We start from the raw sequence: 15,840 nt of genomic DNA on the forward strand, positions 1-15,840 counted from the left end.
GGAGGGGGTGAGGGGGGGAATGAGGTGGGGAGAGAGTGGCAGGGGTAAGGGGGCATGGGGGGTGAGAAAGGGGATGGGGGTGAGGTGGGAGAGAGAAGGGGGAAATGATGGGGAAGAGATGGGGAGAGAGGTGAGAGAAAGGGGAGGGAGAGAGGGGAGGGGGAAAGTGGGAGGGATAGAGGGTGGAGGGAGAGAGAGGGGGAGGGGGAAGGGGCATGAAGGGGTGAGAAAGGCGGGGTGGGGTGAGGAGAGGGTGAGGGGGATGAGGAGGGGGTGTGAGAGAGAGAAGAGAACTGGAACCAAATAATAGAGGGAGGGGAATATCAGGAGAGTGAAATGAGTGGGTAGCCAGTGGATGGAACCAGGAGGGGAAGGGGGAGGGGGAAAAGGGGTCAAAATCTGGAAGATTGGAAGTTTGGTGGAAGGGAGTGGGTTGTTGGTAAAAGAGGATACACTGAAGTAAGGCTTATCGGAAATTGGGAAATTCATTGTTCATACCATTGGGTTGTCAACTACTCAGGTGTTGTTTCTCAAGTTTGCAATCGGCCTCATCCTGGCAGAGGAGGAGGCGGCTGAGGATGGCTTTTGTGTTTCCAATAGTCGGTTGTCTTTGCATTTACTGGCTGATCTCCATCTGTGAGCCAATGAAAATAGCAGTTTGCTAAGTTAACCAGCAGTCCATCCATTCATTCAGAATCACTGCATTCCCTGTGAGCTACTCTTCCCCACAGATATACTTGTGTCTTATATTTATAATAGAGTATCAACAGTAAAGATAAATGGTCCATATCATCATCTACTTTTGTTGTATTAGCTGCTGAAGACCTTCCCTCACAATGCTCAACCCCATGAACATTTCCTCCTTAAGCATTGCCTCAGTGAAGCTACTGAGATGCTGTTACAAGGACCCTGGCCTTCACTCTTCATTGTGGTCCTTTCTCGTGGCTGCCCCAAGCTTCAGCATACTCCCAGCAGGTACCTTGGACGTGGCTCATGAACATCTCCCCGCACTGGAAGTACAGGTTTACTCTTTCAGTAGCAGTCCATGTTTGTCTTAGTACAGATTTATATCTTCAGGAACAGGTCAGAGCACAGAGCTCTGAGTTAAGCTGCTGCTTGGGACAAACCTCAATAAAGAGCACTGCATCCTTTTTATAGAAGTACTTCTCAAACATGCAGTCTGCAAGCAGTCAGAAGAATGGCTGATGAACACTTCAGCCTCCTGGAGAGCAACACCCAGTGAATTGGTCTAGAAATTTCTGCGGGTGGTATTCTTTTTCCACATCATTAAGCAAACTTCAGGAAGGAAGAATGTTAATATAGAGCCTTACAGTGGTTCCCAATCTGGATCCATGGACCCTTTGTTTAATGATGTTGGCTTGTGGCATAAGAAAGGTTCGGAACCCCGCTTTAGTATATCAACACATCCCAAGGGACTTTACAGGCAGATAAACAGGTAAGAGTCGTCATTGTTCCTGGCAAAATTAAATGTATTCAAACACACTCAAAATAAAAAGCTGCAGATGCTGGAAATCTGAAATAAAAATAGAAAATGTTGGCAGCTCTCAGCAGGCCAGGCAGTATCTATGGACAGAATGGATAAAGAGTTAACATTTTCCAAGAACTTTCGTCAAAGCCCTGAGCAACTTCATGAGATCCCATCTTTATGCCAAACACCAGTACATGATAGAAGATTGGCTGACCGGCAGGAGGCAAAGAGTGGGAATAAAAGGGGCCTTTTCTGATGGCTGTCGGTGACTAGTAGTGTTTGCAGGGGATAGTGCTGGGAACCACTTCCTATCACAAGACATATCAGTGATCTGGATGACGGAATTGATGGTTTTGTGGCCAAGTTTGCAGATGATATAAAGATGTGTGGAGGGGCAGGTGACATTGAGGAAGCTGGGAGTCTGCAGAAGGAATTGGACAGATTATCGATATGGGCAAAAAAAGTGGCCGACAGAATACAGTGTAGGGAAGTGTATGGTCATGCATTCTGGTAGAAGGAATAAAACTGTAGTCTTTTCTAAACAGGGAGCAAATTCAGGAATCAGGTATGCAAGGGGACTTGGGAGTCATAGTCATAGAACACTACAGCACAGAAACAGGCCTTTCAGCCCATCTAGTCTCTGCTGAACTATCAGAATGCCCAGTCTCATCGACCTGCTCCCGAGCTGCTCCCAGGCCAGAGCCCTTCATGCCCCTCCCATCACGTACCTATCCAAATTTCTCTTAAATCTTGAAATTGACCTCACATGCACTGGCAGCTCGTTCCACACTCTCACTACCCTTTGAGTGAAGAAGTGCCCCCTCTTGTTCATCTTAAACATTTCACCTTTCACCCTTAACCCATGACCTATAGTTCTAGTCTCACCCAACCATATTGGAAAAAAGCCTGATTGCATTTACTGTCTCTATACCCCTCATAATTTTGTATCTATCTCTCTCTCAAAGGTCCCCTCAGTCTTAAACATTCTAGGGAGTAAAGCCCTCTCCCATTCAACCATTCCCTATAACTTACTGCAGGTCCTCAAGTCCTAGCAACATCCTTGTAAATTTTCTCTGTACTCTTTCAATCTTATTTACATCTTTCCTGTAGGTAGGTGACCAAAACTGCACACAATACTCCAAATTAGGCCTCACTAACATCCTATACAATTTCAACATAACATCCCAACTCCTGTACACAATACTTTGATTTATGAAAGCCAATGTGCCAAAAGTCTTCTTTATAACCCTATCTACCTGAGACATCACCTTCAATTAATTATAGATCTGTATTCTCAGATCCCCCTGTCCTACTGCACTCTCCAGTTCCTGTATCACCCACAGTGTCAGATCTAGTCTAGTTGGTGCTCCCAAAATGCAATACGTCACATATGTCTGCATTAAATTCCAGCCACCACTTTTCAGCTGGTCCAGATCCCACTGCAAGCTTTGATAGTCTTCTGCACTGTCCACTAGCCCCCCCCCCACCCACTCAGGGTGTTGCCTGCAGAGTTGCTGATCCAATTTACCACATTATCATCCAGATCATTGATATAGATGACAAACAACAACGGACCCAGCACTGATCCCTGTGGCACACCACTAGTCACAGACCTCCAGTCAGAGAAGCAATGGTCTACTACCACTCTCTGGCTTCTTCTGCAAAGCCAATGCCTCATCCAATTTACTACCTCGTCTTGAATACAAAGTAACTGAACGTTCTTGACCAACCTCCCACGCAGGACCTTGTCAAAGGTCTTGCTAAAGTCCATGTAGACAACATCCACTATCTTGCCTTCATCGGCTTTCCTAGTAACTTCCTCAAAGAACTCTATAAAATTGTTTAGACGTGACTTGACATGCACAAAGCCATGTTGACCATCAGTCCCTGTCTCTATAAATATTTATATATCGGTACCTTAGAATACCTTCCAGTAACTTTCCCACTTGTGATGTCAGCCTCAACGGCCTATAATTTCCTGGCTTATTCTTAAAGTCAGCAGGACACCATTTGTAATGCTCCAATCCTCCACTGCATCAGCCGTGACTAAGGATGTTTTAAATATCTCTGCGCGGGCCCCTGCAATTTCTGCACTTGCCTCCCATACGGTCCGAGGGAACACCTTGTCAAGCTCTGGGGATTTATCTACCCTAATTTGCCTCAAAACAGCACACACCTCCTCACAGGTGTCCGACTGTCGGCCAGCTGCACTCACATCTACTGTGATAAAGTGCTTTGAGAGGTGTTAGGGCCTGGACCCACTGCAATTTGCCTATCACCACAACAGATGCAATCTCACTGGCTTTCCACTCGTTCTTGGATCACCTATGTCAGGCTGCTGTTTATTGGCTACGGCTCAGCACTTAACACAACCATACCCTCAGTACTAAACAACCAGCTTCAAAAGCTGGGCCTCTGTACCTCCCTCTGCAACTGGATCCTTGACTTCCTCATCGAGAGACTGCGGTCTGTGGAACAGAAATAACATCTCCTCCTCACTGACAATCAAAGTTCAAAGTAAAATTTATTATCAGGGTACATACATGTCACCACATACAACCCTGAGATTCTTTTTCTGTGGACATACATAGCAAATCTATAGAATAGCAACTGTAAACAATGGACAACAAACTGAGCAAATGCAGATATAAATAAATAGCAATAAATAATGAGGATGAAATAACAAGATAAATGAGTAGTTATCCCATTTTCTTCAAGGGCCTGATGATTGAGGGGTAGTGACTGTTCTTGAACCCGGTGGTGCGAGTCCTGAGGCACCTGTACCTCCTACCTGAAGGTACCATTGAGAGCAGATCACGGCCTGGGCGGTGAGGATCTTTGACGATGGATACAGCTTTCCTACAGCACTGTTTCATGTAGATGTGCTCAATGGCGTGAGTTCACCCTATTTATGTCCCTCATGATTTTATACTCCTCTGTAATATCACCCCTCCGTCTCTGATGGTCCATTGAACAAAGTCTTAGCTTGCTCAGCCTCTCTCTATAACTCAGTTCCTAGAGTCCTGGCAACGTCCACGTAAATGTGACTGCTAAAGAAAGGCTGAAACATTGTCAGACTTAAATCTCAGAAACAGTGACAACTTTAATGTCACTGGCATATGTCATGAAATTAGTTGTTTTGCAGCAGCAATAAATTGCTATACATAATAATACAAAATGTGAATTAAAATAAGAAATACAGAATATAATAAAAATTAAATAAGTCATGCAACAAGAGTAAAAAAAGGAAAAATAGTCGTGAGGTATTGTACATGGTTTCATTGCCTGTGCAGACATTCAGAAACGTGATGGCAGAGGAGAAGAAGCTATACCTAAAACATTGAGTGTGTGTCTTCAAACTCCTGTATCCCCTGCAATTAGATGAGGGCAACCTCACCTCTGCCCCTCTGACCCTCAACACAGGTGCCCCCCAGGGCTGTGTCCTAAGCCCCCCCCTTTACTCTCTGTATACCCATGACTGTGTTGCCACCTTCAGCTAAATAAATTTGCTGATGACACTACATTGATTGGCTTTATCACAAATAATAATGAGGCAACCTACAGAGAAGAAGGTGTGGTGCGTGGCCAAGTGGTTAGGGCGTTGGGCTCACGATCTGAAGGTCGTGGGTTCGAGTCTCGGCCAGGGCAGTGTGTTGTGTCTTTGAGCAAGGCACTTAACCACACACTGCTCCAGTCCACCCAGCTGAAAATGGGTACCGGCAAAATGCTGGGGGTTAACCTCGAGATAGACTGGTGTCCTATCCGGGCGGGGGGGGGGAGGTGCGTAGTCTCAGTCGCTTCACACCACAGAAACTGGCATAAGCACAGACCTGATGGGTGACAAGGCTCGGCACAGACTTTAACTTAACTACAGAGAAGAAGTCATCACCCTGACACAGTGGAGTCAAGAAAACAACCTCTCCCTCAATGTCGCAAAAACAAAGGAGCTGGTTGTGGACCACAGGAGGAATGGAGATAGGCTAACCCCAACAGACATCAATGGATCTGGGTTGAGAGGGTGAACAACTTTAAGTTCCTCGGCATAAACATCACCGAGGATCTCACTTGGTCTGTGCATACCAGCTGTGTTGTGAAAAAAGCACAACAGTGCCTCTTTCTCCTCAGACGGTTGAAGAAGTTTGGCATGGGTCACCAAATCCTAAGAACTTTCTATAGGGGCACAGTTGAGAGCATCCTGACTGGCTGCATCACTGCCTGCTATGGAAACTGTACTTCCCTCAATGGCAGGACTCTGCAGAGAGTGGTGTGGACAGCCTAGCGCATCTGTAGATGTGAACTTTCCACTATTCAAGACACTTACACAGACAGGTATGTAAAAAGGGCCCGAAGGATCACTGGGGACCCGAGTCACCCCAACCACAAACTGTTCCAGTTGCTACCATCCGGGAAACGGTACCGCAGCATAAGAACTAGAATCAACAGGCTCCAGGACAGCTCCTTCCACCAGGCTTTCAGACTGCTTGACTCACGCTGACACAACTGTATTTCTATGTTATATTGACTGTTCTGTTGTACACACTATGTATTATAAATTATCATAAACTGCACATTGCACATTTAGACATAACATAAACATTTTTACTCCTCATGTACATGAGGGATGCAAGTAGTAAAGTCAATTCAATTCAATTCAGTTCAAGGCACCCGACCTCAGGCTGAACCTGGACATACTAAAACAAGGTCAATCAGTGAGCTTCAAGAACGGCAATGCTCTGTCGAGCCGAACCACAGTTATGAGTGCTGCTGTAGATCAAAGATCTTGATAAGACCCCAGCCACCCTGAAAAGGAAAATAGAGAGATTGGAATAGGAGAATTTGACTGTTTAGCTGATGAGCTGGGAAAAGTCACCCTCAATTCCTTCAATATCCTTTTATTTGTCAAAATTCACAAGCATCAACAGATCTTGAATTCGAATACCCCTCCTGAATAGTTTACCCTTTGTTTTCTTCTGACTTCAGCTCTTCACTCCTTCCCTATTCCATTCTCTATCATGTTTTCAGCATCTCCTCTGACGTTCCCCTTCTCTGATACTGAACAAATCCTACACCTCATCCCTCTTTGCCCTCTCTATAGGACTTCACTAACATGTAATGACCCAAGTAAAGTTTCCTTCTGGATCTGAAGGGTAAATTTAATTGTTCTGAGTATTTTAGAATCAGAATCAGAATCAGGTTTATTATCACCAGCATGTGACGTGAAATCTGTTAACTTAGCAGCAGCAGTTCAATGCAATACGTAATTTAGCAGAGAGAGAGAAAATGTAATAATAATAAATAAAAAGACATAATAATAAATAAACAAGCCAATCAATTACATATATTGAATAGACTTTTAAAAATGTGCAAGAAAAGAAATACTTAAAAAAAGTGAGGTAGTGTGCAAAGCTTCAATGTCCATTTAGGAATCGGATGGCAGAGGGGAAGAAGCTGTTCCTGAATCACTGAGTGTGTGCCTTCAGGTTTCTGTACCTCCTACCTGATGCTAACAATGAGAAAAGGGCATGCCCTGGATGCTGGAGGTCCTTAATAATGGACACTACCTTTCTGAGACACCGCTCCTTAAAGAGGTCCTGGGTACCTTGCAGGCTAGTACCCAAAATGGAGCTGACTAGATTTACAACCTTCTGCAGCTTCTTTTGGTCCTGTGCAGTAGCCCCTCCATACCAGACAGTGATGCAGTCTGTCAGAATGCTCTCCACGGTACAACTATAGAAGTTTTTGAGTATATTTGTTCACATTTTGAGAGTTTATTAATTGATGAAAGTACTTAGTAAACACAAAACTCAAATCTAGATTTATACACAAATAATTGATAATGGGACTTGGAGTCATTATTGGAAACATTGCCTTGTTGTAATTATGAACCTTTCACGTCTGCATTTATTTTCCTTCCCATTGTTCACTGACTGAAACTGACATCTGCTGAATTACAGATTTTAATCATGTTGATTTGAAACATGCTCAGTGGAATAAGTGTTTCCATATGGAGGAACCAAAATTAGGAGATGTGACCCTAACAAGCCTTAGAGCTACACCAGCAAGAACTTAGGAACAAATAGTTTGTTTACCAAAAAGTCCTGACTAAGAACTGATGGTATTGGGAAAAGAAAAAGTACCATGGGGATTTAAGAATGGGAAATGTATTTATGTACAGTATTTATTGAGATACAGCACAGATTAGGCCCTTCCGGCCCTGCTGGATTATACCGTCCAGCAGCCCCCGATATAATCCTCGCCCAATCACAGAACAATTTACAATGAACAATTAATCTACCAACTGGTACGTCTTTGGACTGTGGGAGGAAACTGAAGCGTCCGATTGCCTCTGGTATGCAGGTGAGTGAGAGGAGAAAGTTAACAGAAGTTTGGAGATAATAACAATCATGTAGATTAAAATAAAATGGTGGTTAATGGTCAGCATGGTTGCCATGTTGTATCTCAATGACTCTGTGGTCCTTAAATTAGCAAGCTTGCAAGTAGATTTGGCAGTGACACCAGGACTATGGAGATTCAAAGGGAGTCTGGAAGCTCAAAGCCCATCTAAGTGAATACTCAGAGAGCCCTGTGCATGGGAACTGCAAGCTTTCCCCCAAGCAGATATGACAGTCATACAAGGACTAAGGAGATTCAGATGGAGCCAGGAAGCTTGAAAACCCAACAAAATGCATGCTCAGAGAGCCCAGTGCGTGGGAACTGCAAGTTTTCTTGTAACACAATGGGACACGATTTATTCACTTGTGACACGCGACAATTTCTTTGTGTAAACATCTCAAGTCCTTAGCACATTTACGGCTGCCAACCATATGCAACTTAGAAAGCTGTGAGAATCTGTAAGTACAATCTCCTGCCCCAGTGGAAGCTCCTAACGTGGACGGTCTTGGCAGTGGTCATCTCTTCAGTGGTGGGTTAGGTTCCAGTTTCTGTCATCAGGAGCGTGGGTACAGACGCAGGAATCACTGGTGTATCATCAGCAGAAGTGGTTTTGAAAGTGGCTGCCCAATTAATTCAGTGCATTTGGTGGTTCTCCCATCAAACCCCAATGACACTTGAATGTCTTCTTTCTGACAGTGATGCAACTTCTCTTTCTTTCTTTCTTTATTAATCTTTTTATTGGTTTAAAAGGAGCACAAATACAATCAAGAGCAGAATGATCTCAAATATATATATATATATATATATATATCAGTAACAATACAAACCGAGATTAAGATAGACATTGTCAAAATCATAGATATTGTTAAACTAGTATAAAATATATAATTTAAAAAATGGAAACAGCAGTTCTCCTCTTATCAGTTTATGAAAAAAAAAGAAAAAACATTAGGTTTAAAATGAAGGAAAAAACCCCCCCTGTACTATATAAAAAAAACAAAAAATGAGAAAAAGGGATTGGGCAGTCCATTTTGCGGATAGGACCAAAAAAAAGAAAGAAAGACTTCCTGATCAAATCTAAAACTTCAAAAAAAAGATTAAAAGAGTAATAAATCAAATTAAATGAAAATATTGGATAAAAGGTCACCAGATTTGCTCAAATTTAAAGGATGTTCCAAATGTCCAACTTCTTATTTTCTCTAAACTTAAACAGGACATAATGGAGGAAAGCCAATAAAAGACCGTAGATGGAATAGAATCCTTCCACTTCAATAAAATGGCTGTCCTAGCCAGTAAGGTCGAAAAGGCTACCATACGTTGAGCGGAAACAGGAATATTTCCTGCTTCCAATGGGATAGTCCCAAAAATTGCAAGCAAATTCCATGACCTGGAATTCCTGACAAAAGAACAACAGAAGCGTGCTTAGGGCCCTGATAAAAGGTCTCAGTCCAATACGTTGACTGCGCTCTTTTCCATAGATGCTGCCTGGCCTGCCGAGTTCCTCTAGCATTTTGTGTGTGTTGCTTGGATTTCCAGCATCTGCAGATTTTCTCTTGTTTGTGAAAGAAGTGCCCCTTTTAGAATTGGAATTTGTCTTTTTGAAGACACTGGACCAAGGGGTTTCCCAGCCTGCTCCCATAGCAGAGCGGGTTTGATGAGATGCATGCATGCACACAATGTGGTCATTCCCAATCTCCTTCAATACCGAGTGTACTTGAGGCTGCAGACAAAGTCCATCAGCTGAAAAGACTGGGGTAGTATAGTAGAGGGCCATTCATCCCATTGAGTCTGCCCTGGCTTTCATATCTGAATCCTATCACCCAATTGTTCCCCAGCAGCCCCAATCTCTCTCAAGTGCCACAACTCATCTCCCCCGTTCCTCCTGTCACTCACCTGCATTAGGGGGAACTTGCCATCAACCAAACTACCAAGATGTGGGAGGAAAGCAGAGCACCTGGGTCACAGGGAGCAACTAGAGTTATCAGGTAGCAGCACTACCTGCTGCATTGCTGTGCCAATCGGCCAGCCAGAGCGATATCCATGAACCAGGGTGCCTGTAGGGAGGGTACCCATGTGAGGTAGAATCACTCTGTACCTCTGAAGGGAGTTGTTTTGTAGTTGAACAAAATTGTGAAAGATTGATCGCAATGTTTTGAACTGTAAGGAGAACCATACCCAAGAATTATGAATTACTGTTCTTGAAGTTTGAAGCAGGACACAGGGCAGAGAAGACTATTACTACTACTACTGAGTCAGGGCAGGGCCTTGCCTTGCTGCTGGTACCACGTAGCCCAGTACTACCTGTCTCGGGTCGGGTAGTCGGCAACTCAACCAGCACACCCCCTGGTGCACTTCGGTTAACCAGGGAGGAGGGTGTGTAGGCACCCAGCAGGACTAAAAACAAAACCTGTCAAAGGGCAGATGAACTCTTTGTGAGTCAATGGCCACCTACTGTTTGTGTGAGGAGTGGCGCGCCACACAGTCTTTCTTTTCGCACCCCGTAAGGCAAGGCAGAGAAGAGATGTGGTCTATCCATACAGAACCCTCAAACCCACAATCCCAGTCACCTGCAGAACATGAGGCTATGGGCACAATTCAATGAACATGCCTAGCGGTCAAGATCAGTGATAAGTTTTTAATTGTCGCGTCCCATCAACAACAGCACTCTCCTCAGACACCAGTGAACTGACTGCAAACTCAGCACCCAACCCAACACCATTTGAGGGTTCGCCTTGCACAGACAACTTAACCCACCACCATCCTCACAGACACGAATGACACATTGCAGCCCTGTCATTGGTACACAAGCTGCAGCTCCTGATGAGAAATGGGGGGAAGCAACATCAGCTGTCTGGCACCAGCTCCAGCTGAAGGACCACGAGTACTGGCCATTACCAGGGGTCACTGCTGAGGACACGTGGCTCAGGCAGAAGGTAACAGTATCCCCATATCCGACTTCCTCCTGTAGTGAGTTGTTCAGGCCTGTGCGGGGCGCCAGAGAGCTTTAGGCTTCGAGACTTTTAGAGTCACTGAATTGGTTTATTGTTGTTTAACAGCAGTCATTAATCGTTTAGAGATTATTTATTTACTTAGTGATACAATGTGGAGAAGGCCCTTCCAGCTCTTTGAGCTATGCTGCCCAACAGCCCACAACCCCGGTTAAGTTAACATAGCCACGGGGCAACTTACAACGACCAATTAACCTACCTAGGGGAGGAAACCAGAGCACCTGGGGAAAACCCATGCATTCCCCAGGGAGGATGTACAGAGACTGCTTACAGAACGGCACTGGAATTGAACTCCAAACTTCAGAACGCACCGAGCTGTAATAGCATCGTGCTAACCGCAACACTACTAAGATGTCCAATTTCAGCATGTCGACCAACTGCAAGAGTCCCGCATGAAGCCCAGCGAAGACTCGGGCTTCCAATTATGTCAGTATTTACCAGACCTCTGTGATTAACAATACACTTGTAAAAATATAGCTTTATCAAATTTAAACTGATGAATCCTATTAGTTCTGTTTGAAACCATTGGCATGAACCAGTGAGATCCCAGAATTTCTATGACTTCTATATAAAGCCATCATGATTTTGTACACTGCTATCTAACCTCCTTTTAAACCTTTTCCTGCTCAAGACAAACCCAGATTTTCTAGGTTCTCTTTTTGTCATTAAATTTCCTGTGTTTTTCTCAACCAGCTCGTTCTTTCTCATGCAGTTTCCTGGTGCTTTCTGTTTAAGCTTGTTAAGTTTAATTTGGTAAGCTTAGGGATTCCATGTTGCTTGTATTATTTAAGTGGATGCCTGATTAGTATTAATCGCGTGGTCCTAGTTTTGAGAATGTTACTTTTCATGGTGTCACTCAGCTGAGTCACTGATGTCCTACTGGAATTATGAATAAACTCTAGTTGCCATCTCTACATTGGACACTGTCTTTCCTTTGCACTTGGGTTCCAATATTGCCAGCACACACTGTGACACGTCCTCACCCTACTGTATGCTGGATTTACAAATTGTGCAAGGTTCTCCATATTTTCCCCGCCATGCAGCAGCCTTCCCCCACCCACCCACCCACCAATTAACTTTTCTCCAGATCCAGAAGTTTTTGGTTTGAAAAAGAAATCAAATCAGGCTATGATATATCTGAGCAACTTTGTTGGGAAACATATGCATGAAGAGGCATTCTGTATCACAGGCAAACAAAATGGTTGCTAAGCTGAGTGCTCCCTGCTCGTTGTCAAGTTAGTTTGAAATTTAAACAATGCTTGTCGCTCAAGTAGTTGGGGATATTCTGCAGGACAACCTTGTAACGTGGGCAATTACAAGTCTGTAATAATGTTTCAGAGATACCAGGAGCTTCCACCAAATATTGATGTACTACAAAACCACCGGAGAAATTCAGCAGGTGAGGCAGCTGGATTTGAGGGAAGTGGATAGCTGATGGTTTGGGTTTGTCTGGACTGGATGCTTCATCAATCCAGGTGAGGGATCTGAACTCTAAACATGTTCCATCAGGTGCTGCCTGACCCTTCCTCCAGTGCTTTCTTGTGGTGTCTGGACTCAAGCATTTGCCACCTGTGACTCCAGAAAACAGACGTAGATGAGCAGTAATTAAAGATGTGCTCGCATCACACATTACAGTACCGGGCAAAACTTTGAGGTACATATATAGCTAGGTGTCTAAGACTTCTGCACAGTACTGTATGTCACTTGTGCGTGTGATTCATTTACATACTTCATACAGTGCAGGTCTCAGCACACAGCGGCAGTCACTCCAGATGCGATAGTGAGGTGCAAACTCCAGCTCCAATGCATGGAAGCCCATTGGGCAGATGCTGCAACGTCACCCTTGCTGTCGTTTCAGATGTAGCGAAAGGTGGGGGTACCACTTGCCTAAGTTGGCAGTGATACATTCTTATTTATGCAGCAAAAAAATCTTCAAACAGAACCCATTCTCGGAATCTAATCCTCCCAAAAGGAACGAGCAGTTCCTCTGACCACTCAAGCTGTTTCTGAATATCTTTTGTTTATAATTATGGTTTTGTTGACATTAGTAACAGCTGTTCCAAATCAGTGAACACAAGACTATTTTGTTACAGAGTGTGTAGAATTTTGTTCAAGTACGTACATTTTCATTACCCAATCAACAAAGCTTAACTTAAATGAAAAGACCCGGCAACTAATTGGCTGCATATATTGGTGTCCTTGTTTTTACTATTTATCATTCTGAAGAGACATCTAGAACATTCCGTCCTGACACCTTGATTGTGGAAAAGATGAGTAATGAATGCAGAACAAACATTTATTGTATTGCTGTTGTGAACCTTCAGTAAGCTTCCATAATCCCCTCCCCCGTCTTTGGAGTAAATATTAGGTTTTAGCTGAAAAAAGCAGGCCAGAGTTGGAGCAATGAGTTTGAACCAAGAGTGGAACGACAATAGAAGCACATTGAATAATGATTTTACAATTGAAGTTGGACCTGTGTTTAAAAAGGAAAATATTTGTAGGTTTTGGGGGGGAAAATGATGAGGGGTGAGGATTAATTGGATAGCTCTATTCAAAGTTGATTTATTATTCATTTAACATAAGCATGCTGCCAGGGCACGGGATGTCTCAGATTGGGTCCAGAGTATTCTGAGGAGAGAGGGCAAGCAGCCAGAAGTCTTGGTACATGTTGGTACCAATGACATAGACAGAAAAAGAGAGGAGGTCCTGAAGGAAGATTACTGGGAGCTAGGAAGAAAATTGAAAAGCTGGACCTCCAGAGTAATAACCTCAGGATTACTGCCTGAGCCACGCGCTAACGAAGGTAAGAATAGCAGAATTAAGCAGATGAATATGTGGCTAACTGATGCAGGGGGCAGACCTTCCAATTCTTGGATCATTGGGATCTATTATGGGGGTGGTATGACTTATACAAAAACGATGGGTTACACCTGAACTCAAAGGGTACTAATATCCTGGCTGGATTGTTTAATATAGCTGTTAGGGAAGGTTTAAACTAAGTTGGCAGGGGAAGGAAACCAGGGTGTTAGGGTCGAGGAAGAGGAAAATAGAAATAAGTCAAAGATACTGTGCAGCAAAGGTGGCAAGAAGGACAGGCAGGTGAATAGACAGGATAGTTTGCTGTGCAATGGAAATATAGCAACATCGGTAACAGATACTGATCTAAATGTACTGTACTTAAATGCACACAGCATTAGAAATAAAGTGGACGACCTTGTTGTACAGCTACAGGTTAAAAGATATGACATTGTGGCCATCACCGAGTCATGGCTAAATGATGGATGTGATTGGGAGCTGAATGTACAAGGATACACAGTATATAGGAAAGATAGGAAGGTAGGTAAAGGGGGTGGCGTGGCTCTGATGGTAAGCAATTATATCAAATCACTAGAAAGAAGGGGAATAGGATCAGAAGAGGTAGAATCCTTATGGGTCGAGTTAAGAAATGGCAAGGATAAAAAGACACTAATAGCAGTTATATACAGGCCTCCAAACAGCAGCCAGGATGTGGACTACAAGTTACAGCTAGAAATAGAAAAAACGTGTCAGAACGAAAATGTCAAGATAACTATGGGGGATTTTAATATGAAAGTGGATTGGGAAAGTCAGGAAAGTACTGGATCTCAGGAGGGGGAGTTTGTAGAATGCCTACGGGATGGCTTTTTGGAGCAGCTTGTCCATAAGCCCACCAGGGGACCGGCTATTTTGGATCGGGTGCTGTGTAACGAACCTGAGGCAATTAGGGAGTTGGAGGTAATGGAACCCCTTGGAAGTAGTGATCATAATATGATTGAGTTCAGTTTCAAATTTGAAAAGGAGAAGCTGGTATCAGGTGTATCGATATTTCAGTGGAACAAAGGAAATTATAGTGGTATGAGAGAAGAACTGGCCCAAGTAGTTTGGAAAAGTAAGCTAGATGGAGGGACAGTAGAGCAGAATTGGATGAAATTCCTACAAGAAATAAGGAAAGTGCAGGAAAAACATGTTCCAAGAAAAAAGAAAATCATGAATGGAAAAATGGCACAAATGTGGCTAATGAGAGAGGTTAAAGCTAAAATAAAAGCAAAAGAGAGGGCATACAAGGAAGCAAAAATTAGTGGGAAAACTGAGGACTGGACGACTTTTAAAAACTTATGGAAGAAAACTAAGAAAGTCATTAGGAAAGAAAAGATGAATTATAAAAGGAAGTTGGCAATTAACATTAAAAAGGATACTAAGAGTTTTTTTAAATATATGAAGAGTAAAAGAGTGACACGGTTAGATATAGGACCGATTAAAAATGATGCTGGAGAAATTATGATGGGTAAGAAAGAGATGGCAGAGGAACTAAATGAGTATTTTGCATCAGTCTTCACAGTGGAAGACATTAGCAACATACCTGATAGCCAGAGGTCTCAGGGAATAGAATTAGGCACAGTCAAGATTACTGGAGAGAAAGTGTTTGGGAAGCTAAATGGACTGAGAATAAATAAGTCTCCTGAACTGGATGAGGTGCACCCACGGGTACTGAAGGAGGTGGCTTTGAAGATTGTGGAGGCATTCGAAATGATCTTCCAGGAATCAATAGTCTCTGGCATGGTTCTGGAGGACTGGAAGGTTGCAAATGTAATTTTGCTGTTTACAAAAGGAGGGAGGCAGCAAAAAGAAAATTACAGACCTATTAGTCTGAGATCAGTAGTTGGAACATTATTGGAGTCGATCCTCAAGGACGAGGTTATGAAATACCTCGAGGTGCATGACAGGAGAGGCCCAAGCCAGCATGGTTTCCTGAAGGGAAAATCCTGCCTCACCAACCTATTGGAATTTTTTGAGGTAATCTCAAATAAGATTGACAAGGGAGAGGCTGTGGATGTTGTGTATTTGGATTTTCAAAAGGCCTTCGATAAGGTGCTGCATAAGAGGCTGCTTAACAAGATGAGAACCCATGGAATTACAGGAAAGATATTGAAA

The sequence above is a fragment of the Mobula birostris genome, chromosome 3 (genome assembly GCF_030028105.1).
Source record: "Mobula birostris isolate sMobBir1 chromosome 3, sMobBir1.hap1, whole genome shotgun sequence".
NCBI lineage: Eukaryota > Metazoa > Chordata > Chondrichthyes > Myliobatiformes > Myliobatidae > Mobula > Mobula birostris.